We start from the raw sequence: 7,309 nt of genomic DNA on the forward strand, positions 1-7,309 counted from the left end.
TCCTCACCCATTTCCTGTTGCTCTCAGCTTTTCTCCCCAGATTTCTGAGATCGCCTGGTCCAGTCACACCAGGAAAGGACAAGAGCACACCAGGGAGCAGGGGGTGAGGACGGCAGGGCTGAGGGGAGGGGAGAAGTAAGGGGAAGCCTGTCCCTGAAGCAAAGAGAATATCGCGCTTGGAGCCTGGGCCAGCAGAGGCAAGGCGATGGCAGGCAGCCAGTTGTCAATTAAAGATAAAATCTCTCCTCCAGCAGTGGAGGGCAAGTAGAGGCTACCGCCCCCCCGAGACAGGAGAAAGCCATTTGCAGCCAGGCTCGCCTCAGAGAAGCTTGGCCGGGCAATAAGAGGATGGGACGCACTGCTGACTCCATAATGATATTATGCATCAGGGCCCATGTCCAAAATGGTGTTTGGGTATTTTGGGGTTTTTTTCTTTTTCTTTTACTTTTTTTGTTGTTGTTGTTGATCAATGTGGAACAGTTTCATGGTCAGGGGCTGAGAACCCAGCAGGCAGCCCAAGGGTACCCAATGCCAGGGGGGCCTGAGGGGACCCAAGGAGATGCAGTTGGGGTCACCGATGACACCCTCAGACCCCTGGAGGGGAAGGGGGAGGGGGCAGTGTGCAGGAGGGCAGAGTTCAGTGAGAGAAGCAGGGGACCGCCCCTCCTCCCCACCTCACAGAAACAGCAGGCAATGCTGTCAAGGAAGCAAAGTCTCTGGCTCCCTCTGGTCCCCGAAGCTGGAGTGGAACCCAAACTAGGGAGCTGGTTAAAAGAGCAGGATGCTATAGTGATGGAGACTGACTCTGGGAGTCTGACTCATGGCTCCTTCACTTCCTGATTATGTGACTTTGGGTAAGTTAATTATCTGTGTGAACCTCTATTTCCTCATCTGTAAAATGGGAGCAATAATGGTATCTACCTCATGAAGCTGTTGGGAGAGTTCAGTGAGGCAGGGCCTGTGACACCCTTAGCACAGCACCTAGCACAAAACATTGTTTACAAATATTTGGCTGGGGGAGCAACTCTCTCCAATGACAAATGACCGGTTTGGTTTGATGGCCTCACGTTTCAGATAGGTGCCATGAATTCGCCTCGTTTCGGTGAGCCCCTTATCTCCCTGTGAAGGAATAAGAGTCGGGGGATAATACCAAACAGCTAACCTTTAGTAAGTGCCAGGCAATACATCTAATGCTCCTAAACACCCATTCTGAGCTTGGTGTTATCATCGTCCTTGTTTCAGAGGAGAAAACTGTAGCACAGCAATGTTAGGTCATTTCTCCAAGGTCACACAGCCAATAAGTGGTAAAGCTGGGATTTGAACCCAAGCCATCTGGCTCTGTGAGCCCTACACTTAGCTGCTGTCTAAATGGAATGAGGCTCCTAGGTCATCATACCTAAAGTATAGATTCGTGCTTTTTAATGTTTTTCATTTCCTTAACCTCTATTGATTCTCATAGCAAAGGTATTGTTTTCCCCTTTTATAGGTAAGAAAACCAAGGCTTGAGGAAGTAAGTGATTTGATCATGCCCCCACATGCACACAGAAAAGGGAGAAGGATGTCTTCTCAGCCTCGTTAATTAATTAGCATAAGGTAACACCCAACTGGAGTGATTGATTCCTTCCTTCTGCAACTCACTGAGTTTTATTTTCTGATGCTCAGAAGGGAGGTACTTGGATGGGGACTGGTCTGGAAACCAAGTTACGTGAGGAGCAGCTCAACCTGGAAATGGCTTATTGGAAATTTGATGGGGATCAAGTTCACGTATTTGAAGGGTATCGGAGGGGAAGTAGGTTTAGATTATTCTCTGATCCCAGAGAGCAGACCTAGAACCAGTAGGTGGAAATGTTAGGAAGGCAAATTGGCTTCAAATCAAGAAAAACCTGACTTTTTTGTTGTTTTCCTTGCCATTACAAAGTTAACACATGGTACCGAAAGCATCCCAAACCAAGTCAACAGGGAAGCCTCATCACCCCCCCTCAATCCCACTGTCCTCCCTGGAGGTGACACTGTTAACCTCTGGTGTTGGGTCCTTCCAGGCCTCTTGGAAAAGAGAGGCTTCCTAACAAAACTCCTGAAGGAATGGGCTGTCCTGGAGTGGAGTTCCCATCCTGGAAGTTTAGAGAGACCCCGAATGATCGTGTGCCAGGGGTTCGTGGGAGGAATTTCTGCTCAGCCTGGAAGGTGGAATTAGAAGGCCCCTTCCAGTTCTAAGATGGTCTGACTTACATGGGGCCACACAGCTGTTAATGGTGGGGACAGGTCCAGAACCCAGGTCTTCTGAACAGGACTCAGATAAGCTCGTTTCCCAGCATGATTTTCCTCAAAGTCCTTAACTCTAGGGTAGAAGACTCCCCGTCTGCCTCTTCCCTGCCCCTCTGCACAGGCTGGAGCAGAGACCAGCATCTGTGGTGCATCCAGTCCAGAGTGCCTCGGTGTTGACGACATGTACCCAGCGCCCACCCCTATAGCCCCCCGGGGCCCCGACAGCATCACCACAGCGAGCACCCGCCTTCATCTCCCAGTTGCAGGCCCCTGAGCGTGCCCACCCTGGTACCCACACAACAGGAGGCACACGAGTGGGTTCAGTCACCTCAGGCTGTGGTAAGCACACCCATGCCACAACTGCCTATGTGTTCCAGAGGCCGGCGAGGGCTGCCAGGGGTTCTGAGACCTGCTCTGTCCTGGGAGACCACAGTTGGCTTTGAACACAACATCATGGGCTGAGAGGGAGCCAGGAGGACAGCTGTGGCTCCAGGTCAGAGGGGCCTTCTGCTGCTGGTGCTGGAAACCTCTCCTTTCCCCATAGCTCTGTCAGGCCCCTGCCTGCCATATTTGCCTACTTCTAGGGCTATTCCATAAAAGTCTCCTGGAACTGCAGGGCTCTGCTTTTTGCTGACTTAGGGTCTCTGCTTCCTAAATCAGCAATACCTGGTGTGGAGAGGGGGGGCGGCTCCTCTCCCTGAGGCTGAGCCAGAAACTGAGGTGTCGTCGTTAATCCCACCCTCTCATTCCTTAATTCAACTCACTCGCCGTGCATTACATCTGTATTAAATGCCTATACTCTGTCCTGGGGAACCAATAGTGAGCAAGACCAACGGAATCCCTGCCCTCATGAAGCTTACATTCTAATAGAGGAGGTAGGCCAAAAGACCAGTAGATTAAAATATCTAACGATACCCTGCCCCCATTCCAAGCCATTAGCGAGTTCTATCATTCCAAGCTCTGAAATGTGTTTCACACGTTCTCCATCTCCCACTCTCTCCCCTCCAACTCTGAAGGTGGGCTTCATCTCCTCTTTCCTGGTCTCCCCGGGTCCCACTGACATCTACCACCCAGCCTCCACCCAGCAGACAGAGAGAGCTTCTCAAAACAGAAACCAGATCGTGCTACCCCTGCCTAAAACCGTCAGTGGCTGGATTCCCACTGTATTTCAAATAAAATCCAGACTTCTTCAAAGAAAGGCGAGCCCTCAAGGCCCTGCTGTTCATCAGGCCTCTTCCTGCCTCAGCAAATCATTCCTGCCCCTCCCTCTGCCACCGGGAAACTTTCTTACCCGTACCAGCCTCTTGCACCTTTAGTAGTTCACACACGCTGTTCCCTCATGTGGACCACTGTGCCCCACCTCTCCCGACCCCTTTGATTGGCGGAGTTCTCACTCTTCGGGTCCGGCTTTAAGTGTCTCTTCCCTGGTGATTCCCCCCTGCCCCCTGCCCCCTGCCGCTACCTCTGTGTTGTTTTCTGTCACTGCAGCTGCTCATTTTTTTCATGGTACTTTCTTGTAACTGTATTTGTCTATTGCCTGCCTTCCTGTAAGTACCTGGGGCCTAGCACCGTGTGAAATAAATGTTTTATGAATGAATGAAGGGGCAGAGGTGGGCCTGGCATGAGTAAGTGCTCAACCGTGTCCTCCCTTATCCCTCCTAAATGTCTCCGGCTGGCACCTCACTTCTAGGGCGTTCCTGGGGGTCCTTGGGGAATAACGTGAAAGCTCTTCTCTTTACATTATGCATTTCCTGCCTGAGAAACTGTTAGAATAATGAGGAGGGCTGGAAGAGAGGGACTGAGAGGAGAGTTCCCATAGCTCTTCCTTTCAGAACTTAACCATCTCTTCCTGATGTTTTGGATGCTTGTCGAATTCCCCTCCCCTGACTGAGAGCTACCCCAGGGAGCTGATTCATCCCGGCGCTCCCTCAGGGCTTAGCCCAGCGCTCCCTGCATAGTAGGTGCTCAGGAAAATGTTTAAGTGAATGAAGATGGAAAAGGAAGAAGAGTGAGGAAGAAGAGAAGGCAAGGGGAGCAAGAGGCAGGAAGGGGTGATGAAGAGAGGGAAGACCGATGGAGGGAGTGGGGTTGGGATGGAGGGAAAGAAGGAAAACCTTGAGGCAGGAGGTGCTGGCCCAGCTTGGCCTTCATGCCAGTGCCCCCTCACCTCCCATGGGCTCCCTCCTGAACTCTGAGCCTCCGGATCCTGCTCAGGCCTCCTGGGGGTGACCAGCCCCGAGGGGACCTCTGCAGGGACCAGAGGCTGGGATTCCTCAACCTGTGGCACGACTCCATTCCTAATGTCCCCAGAGATTCCCCCTTAAATCTCCCCCCCAATTCCTCATCTTTAGACCTCAGGTCTAAGGACAGTTACTTCCAATGCAGTATCAGTGATCAAAAGTTCAGAGCAAACAAAGGGAAACAAACAAAACCAGACTTTCCTCCATGCCTTCAGCCCTCGGCCCCAGAGGGGTTCAGAGAGGAGGTGGCCTGCCTCTCCCTCATGGCCCAGGCCGGGCCAGCTGCCCCTCGGGAGGACCTGGGCGAGCCCAGGAGGCAGGGAGACCCAGAGGACCTGTTCCCACACTAGCTGTTGCCATGGTGGCCCTCCCAGGGGTGGTGGTACCCAAGGTGCTGTGGAGAGCAGAGTTGTGCCACTGCCACCACCAACTCTGTGTAGAAGCTGCCTGGGATCCTTAACCCTTCCTAGGCTGCTGGCTGGTTGGCCTGGGGGCCAGCCTGTGCCGTCCTCTCAGTCCACCAGGCAGACACAGGACCAAGGAACAGGACGGAACCAGCGTCCTTCCCAATGCCCCACCTGCATCCAGCCTCATGCCTTGGGACCACCTTCTCCCCTGAAGGGACAATGCCGTACTCCTGGCAGGTCAATTAGGGACCTCCTTTCTCTCAGGACCCCACTGGAGGTAGCGATCATTTGCCAGGGAGTCTGGGGGTGGGATTGTGAGAGTAGGGGGCAAGTAAGAAGGCTCCAGAGGGTACCACTCTCCCTCTGGGTCTCAGTGTGCTGGACTGTGACTGTTAATCTAGTACTCTCCATCTCTCTTCCCGGGTTCTTCTCCACCCTTGTCAGGGGCTCTCACTACTGTTTCCCCTTTAATGACACACGCATACTTCCAGGGTCCTTCTGTTCTCTTCACTCTCTCTTTGTGTTCTCATCTATGCATAGGTAAGTATCTTGTGTCAGTCATCCACACTCTAGTGTAAATTAGAGTCCATGTATACTTTATTTCTCAGGATGTAGGATTACTACACCTCATCTCAGCTTATGGAATGAGAGCCTTGTTCTCTGTTACAGGAAACCCTAGCACCAGAGAGCGCCAAACAGGGTAGATAATTGTTTTGTTCAGAGGAGAAACAAAGCAGGAGCTTCTTGTGTGAGGTAAATTAGAGGCCAGGGCTCTATAAGGAATTCTGCTTTGGCTCTGATTAACAAAAAAGAAAATGGAACACAAAAGGGAAATCTGAAGTGATAAGCAATAGGAGTTGCTTCTAGACAGAAGATCCTCTCTCTCTTTTTTGCCCCCTTCCACATTCCAGTATTGAGTCCTCTTCCTGGCAAACTCTTATTCATCCCTCAAGGTCCATACAGCTGTCACCTCCTCTGAGAAGCCTTCTTGGATTCTTCCTTTATGCTCTCACTGCTCCTTGTTTGCCCCTCCATTATAGTACTTATCACAGTATAGCTTGTTGCTTGTTTACTCAGTTATGGATGCTTCACCTTTTTAACACTTTTATCTCCAGCCCCTGCTCAGGGCTTAGGACCTCAATGTTGAAGGAAGGAAGGAAGGGAGGGAGGATGGCAGGAAGGGGTAGAAAGCAAAAGAATTAGCTGCTCATTGCTGACTCTTGTCTTTCACACCTGTCATTCTAACCCATGTCTGGTTCCAGAATTTGTCCAGAACAATTCCCTGGAATGTTGGGCTCCTTGGTTGTGCCAGCCAAGTCTCCCCACCTCCTCCCCTGCCAGCCACCAGGGCTCCCATCCACTGTCCTCCACTACTTTCGGCTTCCCTGGTTGTGACCAGCTGGGTTTTTCCTTCCTGACATTAATGGCTTAGATTGGCAGTGGAGTCCACTTGGAAGGGCCAGGGGCTTATGTCCTGGTTTCTTCTCCATCTTTCTTCTCAGCCTTCATCAGGGTGTTCTTTTTTTTTTTTTTTTTTTACTTTTATTTGCATTTATTTTTTGCAGCATTTATTCCCGGGCCATAAGTTTTTGCTTCTTCAATTTCTTCCGGGATATCTTTTTCTTCTGGGCAACCTCCTCTTCTGGTTTAGGAACAATCTGTTCTTTTTCAGTAAGGATCATCTCAATGTGGCAGGGAGAGCTCATGTATGGGTTGATCCGACCATGAGCTCTATAAGTCCTGCGCCGCATCTTGGGGGCTTTGTTCACCTGGATATGCTCGATGATCAGAGAATCTACATCTAAGCCCTTAGGTTCAGCATTACTCTCTGCATTTTTGAGCATGTGCAGTAAAAATTCAGCACTCTTTTTGGGCCGCCAACCCTGCGTCCAGCCCCACTGTTTGGCCTGGGCACACCTACCAACTCCACCATTGTAATGACGGAATGGCACACATTGCTTCTTTAAAGTGACATCCTTCAGATACTTGGTGGCTTTTTGGATATGCATACCCTTAATGGCCTGGGCAGTTTCATGAGTGTTCTTAAAGTGAACATGAAGATTTGAACCTCTCGACTTGCATGATTATGTGGGGTTTTCTGGGTCAAGTGAATAGCGAACCATTTTTAGAGGTCACCTCAGGCCGCTGACCGGAAAAGCATCAGGGTGTTCTTTTATGAGCCTCATGCCCTCCCCAATTCTCTGAGTGCCAGTCTGGTTGCTCAGGTGTGCACTCTTGGGCACAAGTCCTGCCACAAAATAAGCCATATAGAGAGAGGCTGGTAGGAGTTGTTTCTGCAGGGACCCAGTCACGTCCCATGATATTGCTGGGCTTCAAGCTCACATCTGTGACATGGGAATTAAACCAACCCTGCCCTTATCCAAGGGAGTTATAAAG

At 50.9% G+C, this 7,309-nt stretch overlaps 1 pseudogene across 1 annotated transcript; it reads right to left on the reverse strand.

The window, feature by feature from the left end:
• Positions 1-5,947: 5,947 nt before the first annotated feature.
• On the reverse strand, positions 5,948-7,035 carry LOC307048291 (large ribosomal subunit protein uL22-like; annotated as a pseudogene). The gene has a single exon. The product of its transcript is annotated as a large ribosomal subunit protein uL22-like (transcript).
• Positions 7,036-7,309: the final 274 nt, after the last annotated feature.

The sequence above is a fragment of the Hyperoodon ampullatus genome, assembly GCF_949752795.1.
Source record: "Hyperoodon ampullatus genome assembly, chromosome: 2".
Lineage (NCBI taxonomy): Eukaryota > Metazoa > Chordata > Mammalia > Artiodactyla > Ziphiidae > Hyperoodon > Hyperoodon ampullatus.